Raw genomic sequence first — 21980 nt, forward strand, 5'->3', positions numbered from 1 at the left:
TGCAGACAAGCAGATTTCAGTTAAATGTAAGAAAACACTTGTTCATAGTCAAAGCTGACAAAATGGAATGGGCTGCCATAGGGGGAGGAAGTACCTCACCAGAGGTCTTCAAATGAAAACTTGATGACCAAAGGTTGAGCAATCTTGTAGAGAGGACTTTTCTGAAGAGAATTCTAGGTCTCTGGTATCATTTCCCTATCATTCTTACAATCTATGAATCTGAGATTCTTAGAATGAAAAGTGAGAGAAGAACTAAAATTAACATGTAGGAGGACCACATCAAGAAATATATTTAGTCAATTCAACTTAACAAATACTTGTCAATTGTCTGCTATGTGCTAAGTGTTAGACTACAACTTCCTTGGGCTGATCACATTCAAATACCAAATGTACAATTGCCAAAAAGACTATTATATGGAGATTTGACACAGGGCAAGCACTCACAAGGTAGTCAGAAAAACTGATAACAGGATACTCTTAAGGTCTCCCTTAATAACTTTAGAATTGATTGTATGACATGGGAGACAATGGCATGGGACTGCCCAGCAGAGCCCTCATTAGAGAAGATCTGTGTTCTATGAGCAAAGCAGAATTGAATTAGCTCAAAAAAATATGAGGTGCACAAGGAATCCACCCCAAATGTTCATAGGAATATTTGTGTCTGATTTGTGACAGCATTCTGAGCTTTTATTGTTCTGATCAGTCACACTCAGTCACACTAAATGGACACTAACATAGTGAGATCATTTTTGTTCTTGAGAACAAAGGACAATAACCAAGTTGTGTCAGACAAGATGCAGAAACATTCAAAGAGAGCAGCCAAAGCCAGGCCAGCATCAGGAAGCCAAGGAACATATCTGAAGTCAGGATGTAAATAAACAGTGGTTCTAAAATTCACATGCAGTCAAAGTCCCAGAGACAGATACAAACCAAAGGATAAACAGAGATTAAAAGTGAATTACAAGTCTAACCTAGCATATCATACCTGAAAATTTAGTTAGAATTTTTTCTTTTCCTCTTCTCTAGTGAGTAGATAAGCACAAATAAGCTAACTTGCACTATTAAAACAATATTTCTCAGCATCACATAAAACTTTTACAAAAATTGACCACATATTAGAGCACAAAAATATTACAAACACATGTAAAAAGGCAGAAATGGTTAACACAAGTAACACAAGTCACTCATTCAAAAGCCACAAATAAAAGATATAGAATCAAAAAGAAATTTAATAATAAAATCTTAAATAATAAATGGAACAAAGACCAAGTCATAGAAACACCTAACAACTCTGTGAAAGAAAATTGTAATGATAAAACAATATATCAAAATTCCTGGGATGCAGCTAAATAAGTCTTCCAGAGAGAAATAATATCTCTACCAATATATATATATATTACCAAAACAGAAAAAGTGAAGATTTACAAACTAAATATACTTTTAAAAAAAATTAAAAAGCTAACAAATAAACTTAAAATAAATATGGAAGAAGAGATTTTTAAAAATCAAAATATAGATAAATTGTAAATTTAAAAAATTATAGCAACCAAAAGTAAAATTAAAAGCTGATTCTCTAAAAAAAAACTAAAATTGATAAATTTTTAATTAAAATGATTTTAAAAGGCAAAAAATCAAATCAATGAAATAGCAAATGAGCAAAGTAACATCATAGCAAAATAAAAAGAATAATCAGGACATTAATCACATTAAAGTTATATGCTAACAAAACTAAGAACATAAGAGAAATAGAGGAATACCTTCAAAAAATAAAACACCCAAACTATCAGAAGGCCAGATAGATATCTTAAATAATCCAATCTCAAAAAAGGGAAATAGATCTAACTATAAAGGAATTATCAAAAAAAAAAAAAAAACACAAACAAACAAACAAACAAATATTCCTAATCCGACTGGATTCACATGAGAGTTCTATCAAACTTAAAAAAAAAAAAAAAAAAAAAAATTTAGCAAAAGGTAAAAGAACTCACGTATGCAAAAACGTTTGTAGTGGCAAGGAACTGGAAATTGATTGAATGCCCATCAGCTGGAGAATGGCTGAATAAGTTATGGTATGTGAATGTAATGGAATATTATTGTTCTATAAAAAATGATAGCAGGATTATTTCAGAGAGGCGTAGGGAGACTTACATGAACTGATGTTGAGTGAAGTAAGTAGAACCAAGAGAGTATTGTACACAGCTACAACAAAATTATGTGATGATCAACTGTGATGGACTTGGCTCTTTTTATATATATATATATATAACTTTTTATTTACCAGATATATGCATAGGTAATTTTACAGCATTGACAATTGCCAAACCTTTTGTTCCAATTTTTCCCTTCCTTCCCCCCACCACCTCCCCCAAATGGCAGGTTGACCAATACATGTTAAATATATATAATTAAATTAAATACTATATATATATATATATATATATATATATATATATATATATATATATATATATATATATATACATGACTAAACAGTTGTTTTGCTGTACAAAATGAATCGGACTTTGAGATAGTGTATAATTAGCCTGTGAAGGAAATCCAAAATGCAGGCGGACAAAAATAGAGGGATTGGGAATTCTATGTAGTGGTTCATAGTCATCTCCCAGAGTTCTTTCGCTGGGTGTAGCTGGTTCGGTTCATTACTGCTCTATTGGAACTGATTTGGTTCATCTCATTGTTGGAGAGAGCCACGTCCATCAGAATTGATCATCATATAGTATTGTTGTTGAAGTATATAATGATCTTCTGGTCCTGCTCATTTCACTCAGCATCAATTCATGTAAGTCCCTCCAGGCCTTTCTGAAATCATCTTGGCTCTTTTTTTTTTTTTTTTTTTTTTTTTGCTTGCTTACTTGTTTGTTTCTTCTCATTTTTTTCCCCTTTTAATTTTAATAATTAAAACATTTTTTCAAAATATATATATGGATAATTTTTTGGCACTGACCCCTACAAAACCCTGTGTTCTAATTTTTTCCCTCCTTTCCACCATCCCTCCCCCAGTCAGCAAGTGATCCAATATATGTCAAACATGTGCAATTTCTCTATACATATATCCACAAATATCATGCTACACAAGAAAAATCAGATCAAAAAGGGAAAAAAATGAGAAAGAAAACAAAATGCAAGCAAACACAACAGAAAGAGTAAAAGCACTATGTTGTGATCCACCTTCAGTTTCCCATACTCCTCTCTCTGGGTATAGATGGCTTTTCATATAACTAGAAATGGTTTTAATTTCTTCATCTGAAAATTGCCTGTTCATATCCTTTGACCATTTATCAAATGAAGAATGGTAGTTTATTGCTTCCTTCTTTTTAACTAAAGCTTTTTATTTTCAAAACATATGCATGAATAATTTTTCAACATTAACCCTTGCAAAACTTTGTGTTCCAATTTTCTCCCTCTTTCCCCCCACCCTCTCCCCTAGACGGCAAGTAATATAATATATGTTAAACATGGTAAAAAAAAAAAAAAAAATTTTCAGGTCAAACAGGAAAAAAATGGGAAAGAAAATAAAATGCAAGCAAACAATAACAAAAAGAATGAAAATGCTATGTTGTGAAGCATACTCAGTTCCCACAGTCCTCTCTCTGGGTGTAGATGGCTCTCTTCATCACAAGATCACTGTGAATCATCTCATTGTTGAAGAGAGTCACGTCCATCAGACTTGATCATCATATAATCTTATTGTTGCCATGTACAATGATCTCCTGGTTTTGCTCATTTCACTCAGCATCAGTCCATGTAAGTCTCTCCAGACTTCTCTGTATTCATCCTGCTGGTCATTTCTTACAGAACAATAATATTCTATAACATTTGATTAATAATTAGATTAATAATTATTAGATTAATAATTAATTAAACATTAATAATATTCTATACCATAATTTATTCAGTCATTCTCCAACTGATGGGCATCTACTCAGTTTCCAATTTGTTGCCACTATGAAAAGGGCTGCCACAAACATTTTTGTACATGTGGGTCCCTTTCCCTCCTTTAAGATGTTTTTGGATATAAGGTGTGTAGTGGTATTTCAGAATTGTCTTAATTTGCATTTCTCTGATCAATAATGATTTAGAGCACCTTTTCATATGACTAGAAATTGTTTCAATTTCTTCATCTGAAAACTATCTGTTCATATCCTTTGACCATTTATCAATTGGAGAACGGTTTGAATTTTTACAAATTTGAGTCAATTCTCTATATATCTTATTTATTTTATATATTTTAGAAATATATATATTTTAGAAATGAGGCTTTTATCAGAACCTTTGAATATAAAAATGTTTTCCTAGTATATTACTTCCCTTCTAATCTTGTCTACATTAGTTTTGTTTGCACAAAACATTTTTAATTTAATATAATCAAAATTATTTTGTGTTCAGTAATGATCTCCAGTTCTTTGGTCACAAATTTCTTCCTTCCCCACAGATCTGAGAGGTAAACTATCCTATGGTCTTCTAATTTGCTTATATCACTCTTTATGTATAGATCATGAACCCATTTTGACCTTATCTTGGTATATGTTAGGTAGAGGTCAATGCCTAGTTTCTGCCATTCTAATTTTCAATTTTCCCAGCAGTTTTTGTCAAATGGCGAGTTCTTATCCCAAAATCTGGGGTCTTTGGGTTTGTCAAATACTAGATTACTATAGTCATTGACTATTTTGTCCTGTGAACCTAATCTATTCCATTGATCGACTACTCTATTTCTTAGCCAGTATCAAATGGTTTTGATAACTGCTGCTTTGTAATATAGTTTTAGGTCTGGTACAGCTAAGTCACCTTCATTTGCATTTTGTTTCATTAATTCTCTTGAAATTCTTGACCTTTTGTTCTTCCAGATGAATTTTGTTATTATTTTTTCTAGCTCCATGAAGTAATTTCTTGGGAGTTTGATTGATTTGGCACTGAATAAGTGGATTAATTTGGTATTTTAATTATATTAGCTAGACCTACCCATGAGCACTTGACATTTTTTTCAAGAGATTAGATCATCTGATTTTTCTTGTGCAGCAAGATAAAGGTAGAAATGTGTAAAAGAATTGCACATTTTTAACCTATATTGGATTACTTGCTATCTAGGATAGGAGGAAAGGAAGGAAGAAGGGAGAAAAATTTGGAACACAATGTTTTACAAGGGTGAATGCTGAAAATTAATTTTGCATGTATTTTGAAAACATATAAAGCAATTATTAACTAAAAAAATATTAGCACCAATAATTCACAGATTATTATCAAAAATTGAGAAAGAACCCCACCAGAATCCTTTTATAAAGCAAATAAACTCAAAAATTTAAAACAAAATTTTGTCAAATAGTGTAGAGCAATTTATTCATGAAATCATTAATTATGATCAAGTGGGATTTGTTGGGGTTACAAGGATGGTTCAACATCAGGAAAACAATCTACACAATTAATCATATTAAAAACCCAAATATCTAAAATCATGTCATCTCAATAGATGCAGAAAAATCTTTTTAATAAAGAATAGCTTTATTTTTGCTGAAAATCTTATAAATTATAAGTATAGTGTTTTTAAATATATATCTATATATTTTTAAAGCATCTATCTAAAATCAAAAGTAAGCATCATATGCAATGGGGATATATTAGAAACTTTCTCCATAAATATTAGAGAAAACAAGAATACCTACTCGATCTACAATTGTTTGCTATAGTTCTAGAGATACTAGCATTAAAAATAATAAAAGAAAAGAGAACTTGATTGCATAAATATAGTTAAAAAGCAAATAAAAACTATTAAGGAGCTATTAAGATAAAACTATTCTTATTTGCTACTGTGATGGCATATTGTCTTTGTAAAATCTTAGCTAATCAGTAGAGATACTTATTGAGGCAATAGCTTCAACAAAGTTTCAGGCTACAAAATAAACATTAAAAAATCAACAGCATTTCTATTTAACAAATATAACAAATTCTAAGAAGAAAATACTCTTTACCTTTCTCTGAAATTATTGCAACATTTTCCTAAGAAGTCGTCCCGATTCAAGTCTTTCTCTACTTAGTCCATTCTACTAATTAGCCTTATTAGGAGAAGCAAACAAGAGGCAATTATGAAACAAAAAAGATAATTTTGATTACATAAAGGCTTCTATATAAACAAAATTAAGGCACCTAGGATAAGAAGGGAAGTGGCTGTATAGAAAAAATACTTGTCAAATTTCTCTAATAAGGATTTAGTATCCAAAAAATATATTTTATATATATGCAGGCATGATTAATATTCATTCTTCAATAGATAAGTGGTCAAAGGATATGAACAGTCCTGACAAGTGTTCCAAATGATGAATAATAAAAGAAATGCAAATCAAACCCCAAATCCTGGGATTTTGCTTCACATCTTGCAAATTGATGAAGAGGACCAAAAAAATGGCAATAGTCAATGTTGGGAAGGGCTGTGGAATGATAGAAATATTAATACATTGGTGGTGGATTTGAGAGGATACACCATTTTGGAAAGCGATTTGGAGTTATGTATTAAATAAAATGACAAAGTTCATGACTGGGTTTATACCCCAAAGAATCTATGAGTAAAAGGAAAATCCCTATATATACCATATGATAGCAAAGCTAACAGGAAAAAAATAATTTGGGGAATGGTGGTAAATAAACTGGCATCTGAATACAACATAAAATTACTATGCTGTAAGAAATGATGTCTATGATGAATGCATAGAGTCATTCTATGAACAGATAAAGAAGTAAAATGAGCCAAAAACTATATACATAATAACTAAAAAATGTAAATATAAAGAACAATCACACATGAAAACATAAAAAATGAATGAAACAAAATTACAAAGATGAAATATAACTTTAAAACAACATATGAGAAGATACTCCCCAACCCACCCTTTAATAGAGGCAGAGATTCATATATGTTACTTTTTTCAATGTAGCAATCAGTTGTGCTAGATTTTTTTTTCTTTTTGAAAAAAATAGCTATTACTTTGGTTGTCCATGGGGAATAGGATGGTACTATGATGATATAAGAAACAGAAAACATTACTAAAAAATTATTTTAAAAAAAGATCATGAGTAGAAATCACAGCCCAAAAGATATGTTATAGATGAATAAATGTGTCAAATTGTTTTAACAAAATTCTAGCAAGAGTGAATATTGAAAATTATTATTTTAAAAAATTCTATAGTGAAAAGTAGAGTGGTACAATCATCTTGATAGTGGAAGTCAGTGAGAAAACAATCAAACAAGTATTTATTAAGTACCTACTATGTTCTAGGTACTTTGCTAGATATTGGGGATACAAGTTCAAACAATGAGATAATCCCAATCTCAAAGAATTTATATTCTAATGAGGGAGACAAAAAGTATTTATGTGTGTGTAAATTATATAATAAAGAAAGTAGTTAAATACAAGATATTTGGGGTAGTAGCAGTTTCAGTGAGTGAGGAATGCTTGATTCAGTAGTTTGTGCTTGCAATAGTTGTTTGTCCTTTTTTCTAGAAGAGGACCATGACATCAGGAGGTGATTCCATGACATGCAAGTTAATTGCATTTAAGCAATGAAAAACTATGCAGAGACACCATGTCTCATTTTCTCTTCCAGACCAACTGGTTCAGTGGCTAGATAGAGATCAGAATGACTGGAGATAGCCCTGGATGCAGTGAGAAATCTGGGTCTTTTCAAGGTAAGGTCTTCAACAGATTTCAGTTTGGCTAACGCAATACCTCATCAGTGATTAAAGTTAGGCAAGAAATGAGCTAATCAGGTGATGTCAGAGGCAGCAAGGCATTATGGAATGGGCATGAAATTTCAAATCTGAGAATCAGATTTGATTCCTATCTTTGTCACTCCTTGCTTTTGAGACCTTAGGCTCTCTTTAGGAACCTCAGTAACATTACCTGAAAAAGGAAAACATTAGAATCTGTACCTTGATCACAGCTCTAAATCTATGAACCTAATAATGGGAACTCTAAACCAGCTTATTCTCAGGAATTGCTAAAAAACAAGCCCATCCCGTTCCTATTATCAAGCATAATCAGATCAGGTTTTCCTTTCAGTCTGGTTAGAGTAGAACCAAGTGAAGTCTGAGTCCTTTGTTAATCCATTCATCCTGTCTCAAATCTCTGAGGTGGTCTTGATTAGCATATTTTTAGACAACCAAACTCCTCCCTGGCTCCTCCCCTTAATCCCTAGACCCTGCCCCCACTCCTTATCTCCCCTGAGATTTTAAAAATTGTTCCCCTCCCCAAAAGCACATTTCTCAGTCACCTATGATTATGCCTCAACTAGTCATATTAGTTTGAGCCCATGATAAATAATAAAGGCAAATCTCTGTAACCTGTGGCAGATGTCTCTGAAGTAATTTCTTCATGCTGCAAATTGAGCCATTACTTTATTATCTCATAAAATTATGCTCTCCCAAATCTACTCCATATTTCTATTTCATATTTGTTTAATTGTTCTGTTGAGGGAAGTTAAGCATGGGGGGGAAATGCACCATCTTGGTCAGGGTTAAGTACTAAGGAAGAAAAAATGTGTACTCTGAGTTTTAGTTTTAAGTCTGCCAGAAACAATTTTATTTATTTAAACATTATTCTGTATTCAAACATTTCTGAGAGATAAATTGGCACAGCCCTCTACCATACTCCTGAATATGACTTTCTTTTTTTTTTTTTTTTATTCATTTTTCCAAATTATCCCCTCCCTCCCTCCACTCCCTCCCCCCATGGCAGGTAATCCCATACATTTTACATATGTTACAATATAACCTAGATACAATATATGTGTATAAATACCATTTTCTTGTTGCACATTAATTATTAGCTTCCGAAGGTATAAGTAACCTGGGTAGATAGACAGTAGTGCTAACAATTTACATTCGTTTCCCAGTGTTCCTTCTCTGGGTATAGTTATTTCTGTCCATCATTGATCAACTGGAAGTGAGTTGGATCTTCTTTATGTTGAAGATTTCCATTTCCATCAGAATATATCCTCATACAGTATTGTTGTTGAAGTGTATAGTGATCTTCTGGTTCTGCTCATTTCACTCAGCAACAGTTGATTTAAGTCTCTCCAAGCCTCTCTGTATTCCTCCTGCTGGTCATTTCTTACAGAGCAATAATATTCCATAACTTTCATATACCACAATTTACCCAACCATTCTCCAATTGATGGACATCCATTCAACTTCCAGTTTCTAGCTACAACAAAAAGAGCTGCCACAAACATTTTGGCACATACAGGTCCCTTTCTGCTCTTTAGTATTTCTTTGGGATATAATCCCAATAACAGCAATGCTGGGTCAAAGGGTATGCACAGTTTGACAACTTTTTGGGCATAGTTCCAAATTGCTCTCCAGAATGGCTGGATTCTTTCACAACTCCACCAACAATGTATCAGTGTCCCAGTTTTCCCACATCCCCTCTAACATTCATCATTATTTGTTCCTGTCATCTTAGCCAATCTGACAGGTGTGTAGTGGTATCTCAGAGTTGTCTTAATTTGCATTTCTCTGATCAGTAGTGATTTAGAACACTCTTTCATATGAGTGGAAATAGTTTCAATTTCATCATCTGAGAGCTGTCTGTTTCATATCCCTTGACCATTTATCAATTGGAGAATGTTTTGGTTTCCTATAAATCAGGGTCAGTTCTCTATTGAATATGACTTTCTAAGATGATGTGAGATAACATTGAGAGAAATCTCAAAAAAGAAAAAATCATATGTTCTGTAAAAGTACATTTGGAAGTTACTATTCCAGAATAGTTAAAATAATAAAAGTCACCATCTCATTCTTTTATGGACTACTTCTCTATAGATTCAAAGGGGTTGCTTTCAGAGAATAAAGAATCTCTTCTGAATAAGAGAAGATGGAACTTCCCTTCAGATGAAATAGTAGGTACTTCCCTTAGGTAGGTGATAGTCCCAAGTATTTCAAAAGACAGGGAATGCTAGAACCAAAAGAATATCAGGAATGATTACCAAGAATACATTGGCTTATAAAAAGCTTTTTTGTCCTCCACCAATTTATTAACCACAATTACAAAATCCAAAAACCAGAGAAAATTTATAATTTATTAATGATTAAAAGGCCAGGGTAACAATTCCAAGTTCAAAATAAATGTGGCAAATTTACAATGTCCATTCTCTTTGCCAAAAGGGACATTTATTTAGTAGAAGAGATTATAGACAAAATGAAAAAGACACCAAAAGTGAGTTTGGAGATGACATAGTTAGACAACCTGAAATAGGAAGAGGGAGGAATGAGAGGAAAGATACCATGAAGAATGGGGGAGGAGAAAGGGAGAACTCTGCAGTGGACTAACCCAAAAGGGATTCAGCAAAGATGGCATGGGCCATGGACAGATTTATAGAGGAAATTTAACCCTGGGGGCTTGACATATCTTGGCTTTTTTGACTAGATATGTTAAACTGGGGTTACCTGTTACCTTCATGGGCAGGTGGGACTGTCATACTGAGCTGATTCCCATCAATATGCTGTCTGCTTATCTCAGAGAGTAATTTTATCAGTACTTTAGGTTTTCTCTGCCAACTCCACCTGGTGACCTAGGATTTCATCAATTAATATTTTTGGTTTTCCTAAAATGTTGATTTTTCACTTGCCATTGTGGTACCACAGTAAAATGTTATTGCACCTCTGGGATGGAATATATTTGTGACAAAACTTGGTAATACTATTATTCAGGGACAGAGCATATGTTTGTAAAAATTGCATCAGACCTCCCAGAGGTCCATTGAGAACTTGATTGAAAAATACATCTCACATAATCAGAAATTCCTGACTCTCCTTGGAAGGTCATCATGCTTTCCCTTCTACCATAGTTTTTTGTCCATATCTTTCCCCTTCCTTTGAGGAGGGCCTGTGTTATTGTTATCTTTGTAATCTTGGGAGCTATCACAGTGCCTGGCACATAAATGCTTAATAAATGTTTGTTGAATTGAATTTGTTGTTGGGTTATTCCATCTTTGCCCTTGGGCAATCAAGAATGACTGAGCGGATCATTGTGTCTGGAGCACCTAAGGCAGAATATATATAGCCAGGTAGAAATGGAACTGGTTGAAAAATGGTTCCCAAAGAGGAGTCATTAATAGCCTGATGTCAACCTGCAGGCTAGTTTTTAGTGGTCTGCAGCAGGGATCTGACCTTGACCTCACGTTATTAAACATTATCAATGACTTGGATAGAAACATAGATCATGCCTCTGATACTTACTAGCTGTACTCACTTTGGACAAATTTCTAAAATTTTGTGAACTTCGTTTGTTCAGCTATAAAATGGGGGTAATGACTAAAGTCACTAGTCACAGAGTTGCTAGGGGGATCCCATGAAATAATTTTAGAAAAGTTTTTGAAAAAAACCTTAAAATACTACACAGACATCGACTATGGCATGCTTTTTAAATCTCCAGGTAACACAAGCTTACAAAGAAAAGTTAACAAGTGGGACTAAAGATCCAGGATACCAACTGGTTAAAAGGATGGGTCAAACCTAATAAAATTAATTTAATTAGGGATATGTATATATATAAAGCCTTATGCAAGTTCAGAAAATCAACAGTACAAATACAGAATGCAGGTAGAAAAGGAGGAAATGTGGTTAGTAAAGAATTCTTGTAAAAAAAAAAATCAAAAAAAAAAAAAAAAAAGCTGATATAAGTTAGCTTAAGTTAAGAAGTATAGTTATCTCAGAATAACAGGTAATAGTCCCACTGTTCTTTGTCTTGGTTAATGAATATTATGTTAAGTTCTAGAGATCATATTTTAGAAAGGACTGCTAAAGCAGGGGTTCTTATACTTTTATTTAAATATCTTTATACTATTAAAAATTGAGGATTTGCTGAAAGCTTTTTTTTAATATGAGTTACATTTATAGATATTTATAATATTAGAAATAAAAATTAATTTTGAATTTGTAGACCCTTTGAAAGGGTTTCAGAGACTCCCAGGATTCTTTGGACCATACTTTAAGAACCACTGCTTTAAAGCAAGGCAGTCACAAAACAACTTTTTGGACATGTATACATATATTGTATTTAATTTATACTTTAACATATTTAACATGTATTGGTCAACCTGCCATCTTGTGGGGGGGGGAAGAGGGGGAAAATTAGAACAAAAGGTTTGGCAATTGTCAATGTTGTAAAATTACCCATGCATATATCTGGTAAATAAACACTACTATTATTAAAAATAAAATAAAATAAAGAAAGGCAGTCAATATGCTGAACAACTTCAAATTCATAATGAAGAGAAAATAGATAAAGGAACCAGGGATTTTTTAGCATAGAGAAGACTTAGAAGAGGGAAAGATATCCCATGCTGTCAGTGGAAGAGTGATTAAATGTACATTATTTTGTCCTGGAGGAAAGAACTGGGAGCTATATCGCTGGAAGAAGAAAAAGGAGAAATGGCAAGTTGGAATGAGGCAGATTTAGAATCAAAGAAGGAAATAGTGAGAAAAGTCCTCAGAGGGCAACAGAAAGGAATAAGGTGGATGTGAGCAGAGTATGTGACACACAACAATAATGAACAGTGAATAACTGAAACAAAGGACATCAAAGAAATGTATGATCAAAAAGTAAGACAGGCTATTCATGGAATAATTGATGGAGGCAATGAGGATGTTTTCCCCTCCCTTCTTCATCAGATGAATCCTTATGATGAACTTATACCAGGAGCAAGACAAAAGTCTAAAAGTCAATCATTCAACAAACATGTATTCAGTATCACTCTGTGCTAGATGCTGGAGATGTGGAGACAACAAAACTATAATAAAAAGAAAAAAACAAATTTCACAATTCCTGACCTTCAATACCTCATATTCTAATAGAGAAGACAATATGCAAACAAATATGTATATAAAAGTAAATACTACATAAATGGGAGGTAATTCCAGAAGAAAGGCACTAGGATAGGGGACTAGGATGGGAAAATTTGATGTGGGTTGTGCTCCCTTTAAGAAACTAATCCTTTCAGATGGATTCATTCCTTTCTGATTCCCAGCCCCTCCTAGGGGATGCATCTTCACTTCAAGAAGCTAGGACTTTTGATTCACAAATCCTGTCCAAAACACCCTTTTGAATTCCAATAGGAGATCCAGGCTCTCACAACCCCCACCCAGATCTGAGCCAACTTGGGACTTCACCCACGGGCCCCTTTAGCTAAATATCTCATTATAGAAGAGCCAAACTGGAGCTCTCTCTTTGCAGAGGTTCCTAACTTGGCAGCCTTATGCCTGGCTGCCAAGGATCTCTGTCCACTGGAATCACATTTCTGATGCCCTTTTATCTCTACCTTTTACTAACTAGACTTTAACTTTACTTCCAAACCCCATAATTGTAGCAAGCTGTCGTCTCCAGAAGCTGCTGGATCGCTCTCTGGGAAGAGATCTGCTGTGTCTACTCAAATCTTTCAGACAGATTCTTCTTCCTGTAGTGAACCGTTGTCTCCAGGCAGTTGCTGTTAACTCTTGTCCTTAGAAGTGACTTCCCTTCCTGCAGATAGCCCTGTCAAGCCAGATGTAGTGCAGAGTCTTCTTCTTGAATCTCCTCCAGCTCTTATCCTTCTCCAGGCAGGCAGACTTTCCCACTGTTGTCTCTTTTATCCTCCCAGAGAATGGGCGTGGGATAATGCAAGGGCTTCTGGGAAGAACCACTTCAGCCAATGAGCTTGCTCCTTCTATCAAGTCAACCTGAGTTCTCACCTTGTAATTGTCCAGACAACCTGAATTCTCACCTTGTCACTGTCCAGACAACCTGAGTTCTCACCTAGTAATCCTAACATCTCCCCCTTTCTTTTGATTTAGAACATAGGACAGTCATGACCTTGAAACATAAATCCATCAATATGGGAAGTATTACAGATAATTACATAAATGACCTTGAAACATAAATCCATCAATATGGGAAGTATTACAGATAATTACATAAATTACATAAGCACATAGTAACACAGTAACATAACACATGCTAGAAGTATATAACATAATCAAATAATCATAAATTGAAAATTTATAAATGCCCATAAGTCCATTGTCCATTAGTCTCATCTTTTGTGAGGAAGTCCAATGATTCCTGCTGGTTTTAAAGTTCTTTAACAGTCTTTTTATTAGCCATGCTCTTTCGGTGTAAGATGTTTCTTAGATCTTCTCCTTTATTTTGAGGTTTTTCTCTTTTTCTGTCTCTCTCTGATGGACAAGGCGAATATGACTCGTTGGCACCCATCTGATTCCTTCTCCTGCTGAAGAAATACAAGCAAACCCTCTCCCCCATGCAGTTAACCTATCTGGTCCCTTCCATTCACCACTTTCTGGATCTCTCCACATCACCTGGCGATTATCTAAGGATAGTGGAGATGCTCGCACTGGACACTGCCCTTCTGGTGGGTTATAAAACCTGTCTGCCGGAGCCAGTGCATCTTTGTCAAAAATTAGAAAAAAATTTTTTTTTAATTTTTTATTATATATATATTTTTATAATATTATCCCTTGTATTCATTTTTCCAATTTATCCCCCCCTCCTTCTATTCCCTCCCCCTGATGACAGGCAATCCCATACATTTTACATGTGTTACAATATAGTCTAGGTACAATACATGTGTGTGAATATCATTTTCTTGTTGCACAATAAACATTAGAATCCGAAGGTACATGCAACCTGGGCAGACAGATATTAGTGCTAACAATTTACAAAAAATTAGAAAATTAATGGTATAGAGAACTAAATTTAGAAGTTCCCTAGGGCTACCTGTGGCTCCCCCTTTCTTTTGTTTTTGGAGGAGTGTCTTAATATCTCTGTTTCTTCTCTCTACTATTGCCTGCCCTTGAGGATTAAAGGGTATGCCCGTGGTATGTAAAATCTTATACTGTGCACAAAAGTATGTAAAATGTTTGGACGTATATGCAGGTCCATTGTCTGTTTTTATTGCTTGTGGCACACCCATAATTGCAAAAGCTTGTATAAGGAATCCAGTGACCACTCGGGCTGTCTCTTTTGCTGCTGGCATTGCAAATGTGAATCCTGAAAAGGTGTCTACCACGACATGAATAAAAGATAGACGACCAAAAGATTTATAATGGGTCACATCCATTTGCCAGATTTCCTTGGGTCTCAAACCACGAGGATTCTTCCCTGGAGGGAGTGTAGGAGCATGGAAAGGAAGACAAGCTGTACAGCTTTTTACTATGCTCCTAGCTTCCTCTCTTGCGATTCCAAATTGTAAACGTAAAGCTCGAGCAGCCTGATGATATTTAGAATGAGATTCTTGTGCTTCCTGAAATAAAGGACTACTGGCTAACATGGTTAGAAGGCTATCTGCCTTTGAATTTCCATCAAAAATGGGACCTGGAAGTCCACTATGTGAGTGGACATGCAAGATATAAATCTTGCCTGGATGTTTTCTCACTTGCTCTTGAAGTTCCTTAAAGAGCTGATAAATATTGGAGGCTGCAAATTTTATTTGGGCTGTGGCAATTCTTTGTACTACACCTACTGAATAGGCTGAATCAGTAATTATATTTACGTCTCCTGGGTAATAAGTAAGAGCTAGCATGATAGCAAATAATTCATTCTGTTGAGTGGACTGAAAAGGAGTCCTGACTACTCTCTTTATGGTTAAATCATGAGAGTATACAGCACAAATATTTTCTTTGGAGGCGTCTGTAAAGATTGTTGGTCCTTTAAGAGAAACCTTAGAAACCTTTTCTTCAAAAATCCATCGCCAATTATGTAGTAGCCGAGTAATCTTTAATGGAGATCCATGTGCAAAATTTGGAGCGGTGGCCAATAAAATTTGCCATTCTGGGATGGTCTCACAGCATACATTAATTTGTGCGTTAGTATAGAATGTGTATATTTTTTCAGGACTTATTCCAGATAATTGTGTTACTCTCTTAATAGCCTTTAATAAAATCCTAGCCACAAGCACTGGGTAAGGTGTAAGGCTTTGTTCTGGTTGTGCTGAGAGGTTCACCCACTCAATCACTCTGTCTCCTTGATGAAGGACTGCTGTGGGTGCCTCTTTTGTAGCAAAAACTGATATTTCCAAGGGTTTTTGAGTGACTCTTTCAACCACATTGGATAAAGCCAGTTCAACTTCTCTCAAAGCCTCTTGTGCTTCTTTTGTAAGCTGGCGTGGTGAATTTAAAGCACTGTCTCCCCTTAAAATGTCATATAGAGGTTGTAGTTGATTGGTAGTTAAGCCTAACACTGGACACATCCATTGGATATCTCTTATTAATTTTTGAAAGTCATTTAAGGTGTTCAGCTTCTCTGTTCTTAAAGAAAGCTTTTCTACTGTGAGTGTCTTAGGATATACTTCATATCCTAAATATTGAAAAGGAGCATGTCTTTGAATTTTTTCTGTAGCTATATGCAGTTTGTAGTACTTTAATGTTTCCATGGTCTTTTGTAGACATGCTTCTAACATTTGTTCCTCAGGTGCACATCCCAAAATATCATCCATATAATGTAACAATATTACTTTTGGAAAGGCTTTTCTTACTGGAGCAAGAGCAGCTGCAACATACATTTGGCACATAGTAGGGCTGTTTTTCATTCCCTGTGGCAAAACTGTCCATTCATATCTTTTATAAGGCTCGGCCAAATTAACACTAGGCACTGAAAAAGCAAATCTTTTCATATCCTCCTTATCTAGAGGAATAGAATAGAAACAATCCTTAATGTCTATAACCCATAGAGGCCATTCTCTTGGCAACTGAGTAGGAGATGGAAGTCCAGGCTGAAGAGTTCCCATAGTTTCCATCTGTTCATTTACTCTTCTTAGATCAGTTATCATCCTCCATTTTCCAGATTTCTTTTTCACCACAAATACTGGGGAATTCCAAGGACTTAGAGAAGGCCGCAAGTGTCCTTGGTCAAGTTGTTCTTGCACTATGTCTAATAAGGCCTGAATTTTATCACTTCTTAAGGGCCACTGTTCTACCCACACTGGTGAATCAGCCTTCCACTGAATAGGAACTGGTGAAAGTGCAGGTAGGCCTTCAACAGCAGCCCTGCCTAAAAAGCCAAAGTGCTTATTTGTAATCCTATCTGCTGTAAAATGTCTCTTCCCCACAGATTGATGGGGATTTTTTCAACCACAAAAGAAGTAAAAGCTCCTGTTTCTCCTTAAAATACCCATCTCAAAGGCCTAGCACTAACTTCTGCTGCTATTGATCCTCCCACCCCAGACATATAGGTGTCTGCTTTAATCTTTGGCCAGTGACCGGGCCAATTGGCACCTCTAATAACTGTACGATCTGCACCCGTGTCTACCAATCCTTCAAATGGTATTCCATTTATATAAATAGTAAGCATAGGTCGGTCAGCTGTCACAGCTGCTGTCCAATATATTCCTGGATTTTGTTCATTGGAGTCAAAATCTAGACGACTATCATGAGGTTGCTTATTAGGGGTACGTAACAATAAGCCTGATGCTACTACTTCTCCTGGTTGATAAATCACACGTTGTCTGCCTGTGTTAGTGACTGGGATATTAGATACACGTTCTCCAGTTTCCCACATCAGTGTATGGATGGACACTGTTTTGTAGGCACTCTCAGAAGGTGAAATGGTCAAGCCTACTATGCCTGGAGGCAAAGGATCCATAGGCTCAACAGGAACAGATTTCACTTCTCCAGGGAGTATCTCGGTAGTCTCTACTGCACACAACTCTATTTTTCCTAATTTCAATCCCTTTCTTCCATCTGATTGCCTTTTGGCTGATTGATCATGTCTTAAAATTCTCTGGATGTAACCTCGGCTGCCATCATGCCCCACTTGGGGGCTGAAGTTGGGCCCCACCTGTCATTTCCCTGGGTCAATCTACATTCGGAGGCCCAGTGGAGGCACTTGTGACATTTTGGACATGGAGTTTTAGGTCTTCTCTCACCCTGTCTTCTCACTGTATCTCCATATCTACACTGAGCTCTTAGATGTCCAATTTTTCCACATTGAAAACATCGCCGAGTTTCTCTAGAAGGCCCTTGCCAGGAGGGACCCTGTCTTTCCACATTCATCATTGTCCGGGTGTAAAAAGCATTTGTTCCCACTGTAGCACAGCGTCTTATGATCTCCTCTAAAGGAGCATCTTTGTCTAATCCCCATATAATTCTTTTGCAAATCTCATTGGCATTTTCCTTAGCCAGATGTCTGGTCATTATTTCTGTAGCTGAATTTTCTCCAATAGTTCTTTTGACAGCAGTTTGCAAACGTCCCACAAAATCTGCAAAAGGTTCATTGGGACCTTGCTGTATTTTAGTGAAAGCCTCTCCACGATCTTTCTGTCCAGGAAGGACACCCCAAGCTTTTATTGCATTTTATTGCAGCCTTAGCAATTTGTTCATATATTGTCATGGTATAATTAATCTGTTCCGAATTCTCTCCATACTGACCTTCACCAGCTAAGTGCTCAAAAGTGAATTGTGTGTTAACTCCTATTTCCAAATTGCATCTGACTTGAATTTTACATAATTCATGAAATTCCGCAAGCCATAATAAATTTTCTCCAGGTTCCAGACATATCCTTGCTATGGATTTCCAATCATTTGGGGTTAGGACTTCATAAGACAAACCATCTAGTAACATTTTGACATAAGCTGATGTAGCCCCATAAAGGGTACAACCTTTTTTCAAATCCTTAATTTTATTCAAATCTAAAGGTGCATATCTTCTCCTTTTTTTACCTACAGAGTCAATCTCTTCAATCACAGGATATGCATGTATAAAATCACTTATATCCTGTCCTTCTCTCTTAGCTTTAACCAATGCTTTTTCTAATCTTGTCATAGGCTTAGGCTGCTTCACAGGCAATTCTGTTTGTGTTTCTGCCTCTTCCCCTCTTTCTTCCTCCATCTCTGAAGGTGGGGTTGATGGGGGCCTGTCAATAATCTGTTCTCTAGGCAGGGTTGAAGCTTCTTCAAGAGAATCATACCATAATTCCTCATTTAAATCCTCTTGCTCTAGGGAAAGATCTTGATCTTTCCTTTTTTCCTCACACTTCCTCCTCTGTTCATTTTTAGAACTTTTCCTTCTCCTACAACTTGCTTGATAGTTTAAGGCTAATTGAACTATGTTGTAGATATAAAATACTTCTGCAGAAATTGAACGAGGCCCATTTTTTGCATGAATTTTTTTCATTTCATATCCCACTAGCTTCTATTTATCTACATCTATCTTTTCTTCCTCTAAGAACCAAGGGGATGTGCGTCTTAATGCAGCCAAGAGTTTAGCAATCTGTACCCAGGTTACAAGTAAACTCTGCTCCTCAATTATGTTGATTATACTCTCTATAGTACCACTCCTGAATGGGGGTGGAGCTGAGGTTGCTTCTGGGGCTGGGGTTGAGTCGGCTGAGGTCCAGGGATTGAATATAGCTAACATCTGCCCCATTTCAGCTATAAGAGATTCCTGGTTTAGCCCTTAACAAGTTAAGTTCCTTATTTATCTATTAGCACACTCACTTAATCTTTAACAAAGTTTCCTCGTTACTCACGGTTCTGGGTCAGAGAGACTGAGATCTAGATCGGAAGCTTTTCCACTGGAATCAGGACCGTGTCTGTCCCTGTTCGGGCGCCAAATTGCAAAGGTCTGGTCTAGCTCCTCTTGTCAGAATAAGCAAAAGTCCTTGCCCCACGTTGGGCGCCAAATGTAGCGAGCTGTCGTCTCCAGAAACTGCTGGATCGCTCTCTGGGAAGAGATCTGCTGTGTCTACTCAAATCTTTCAGACAGATTCTTCTTCCTGTAGTGAACCGTTGTCTCCAGGCAGTTGCTGTTAACTCTTGTCCTTAGAAGTGACTTCCCTTCCTGCAGATAGCCCCGTCAAGCCAGATGTAGTGCAGAGTCTTCTTCTTGAATCTCCTCCAGCTCTTATCCTTCTCCAAGCAGGCAGACTTTCCCACTGTTGTCTCTTTTATCCTCCCAGAGAATGGGCGTGGGATAATGCAAGGGCTTCTGGGAAGAACCACTTCAGCCAATGAGCTTGCTCCTTCTATCAAGTCAACCTGAGTTCTCACCTTGTAATTGTCCAGACAACCTGAATTCTCACCTTGTCACTGTCCAGACAACCTGAGTTCTCACCTAGTAATCCTAACACATAATAAACCTCTTTTATCATCTAAGCTTTTCGGGTCTGTAAATTCCTTTACAGGGGACTCTGCATCGCTACTAGACCTCATTTAACTCTATCTTTGTGCTGAATCCAAAGGGGTTGCAGAGAGCTCTATTTGACTCCCTGTACCCCCAACCTGCCATTAGACCTCAATTAAACCTAATTTCATTCTAAACTTCATCAAGTTCTCTTGTAGAAAATATGAACTGACTCTTGAAGAAAGCTAAGATAATAGGCAGTGATAAGGACTCCTATGTCGGGAATAGTCCTGTGAAAAGACCCAGAGTATAGAGACAGAAGTGTCCCATTTCAGGACATGAAGTACAAGGAGAGGAATAATTCATTATGGGATTGAGAAAGTAGGAAGGTGGCAGGTGTGAAGGCTTTTAAAAGCATAGGGGGAGAAAAGAAGAGGGAAAGAAGGGAGAGGGAGAGGGGGAGAAGAGACAGCGAAAGAGGGAGGGAAAGAGAGGGTGGGGGAGAGAAAGAGGAAGGAGAAGAGGGAAGGAGAGAGGGAGGTGAGTGGATGGATAGATAGACAGATGATAGATAGATGGAAAGAGAGGAGAGAGAGAGAGAGAGAGAGAGAGAGAGAGAGAGAGAGAAGGGGGGATGGATAGATAGATAGATAGATAGATAGATAGATAGATAGATAGATAGATAGATAGATAGATATTTACTGAATGTCTGGATTGGGGGAAGGGGAGATAACATGATCAGGCCTGTATTTTAGGAAGCTGGATGAAATACATATTGATGTGGGAAGAGACTTGAGTCAGAGAGAACAACCAGTAGTTTAATGCAGTATCGTAAGTGTGAAGTGATGAGAATCCCCACTACGGTGGTGGCTGTGTGAGTGGAAAGAAGATATGTGGTGAATGCTGAAACAAGGCAGATTGGGTATGTGGCATTCAAGAGCAGTCAAAAACAAACTCAATGAGTCACTCTGGGTGATTGGGAGGATGGTGGTGCCTTTGACAGGAATAGAGAAATTGGGAAGAAGGATGCATTTTAGAGGAAAAGATGTGTCCTTTTTTTAGAGATAATAAATCAAGTTTAAGACACTTACTGGAAATCCATTTCAAGATTCCCAAGAGGAAGTTGGTGAGGTCAGAACAATTTCAGAGGGAGGTTAGGGCTGGATAGTTCTGGGAATCATCTGCATAAAAAAGATATTGAACCCATGGGTGCTGATGAGATCAGAGAGAGAGCATAAGAGAAGTCCCAGGACAGCCTTTAGGGGCACTCATGATTAACAAGCAAGATCCGGATGAAGATCCAGCAAAGAATCTGAGAAAGAGCTGTGAGACACGTAATAATAATAAATAATAATAGCTAACATTTATGCATCACCTACAACATACACTGTGTTAAATACTTTACAATTGTAATCTCATTTGATCCTCACAACAACTCTGGGAGTAAGTGCTATTATTTCCTCCATTTTCCAGTAAACAGATTCTTTGCCCAGAATCACACAGCTAGTAGGCATCTGAGGGTGGATGTGAACTCACATCCTCCTAACTCCAGGCCTGGAGCCTGTCCGCTGCAGCACCCAGCTGCCCTTAAGGTAAGAGACAAATAGGAGAAGATCTAGAAGAGAACAGGAACCAAGAGACCAGAACATATCCAAGGTAATAGGGTAATAGGTGGTATCCAAGTCCGCCTTTTTGGGAAAAAATAGTTTGATGAATAGTTTAAGAGCAGTTAGATGAATGATACGGTAAGAAGCCAGACTGCGGACGATTTAAAAGAGTGAGAGGAAAAGAAAGCACCAATTACATCTTTCTCAGGGAGTTTATCTGAAAACGAGAGAAGGGATAGAGAATGCTAGAAGATTAGTA

This window comes from Sminthopsis crassicaudata, chromosome 6 (assembly GCF_048593235.1).
Source record: "Sminthopsis crassicaudata isolate SCR6 chromosome 6, ASM4859323v1, whole genome shotgun sequence".
NCBI lineage: Eukaryota > Metazoa > Chordata > Mammalia > Dasyuromorphia > Dasyuridae > Sminthopsis > Sminthopsis crassicaudata.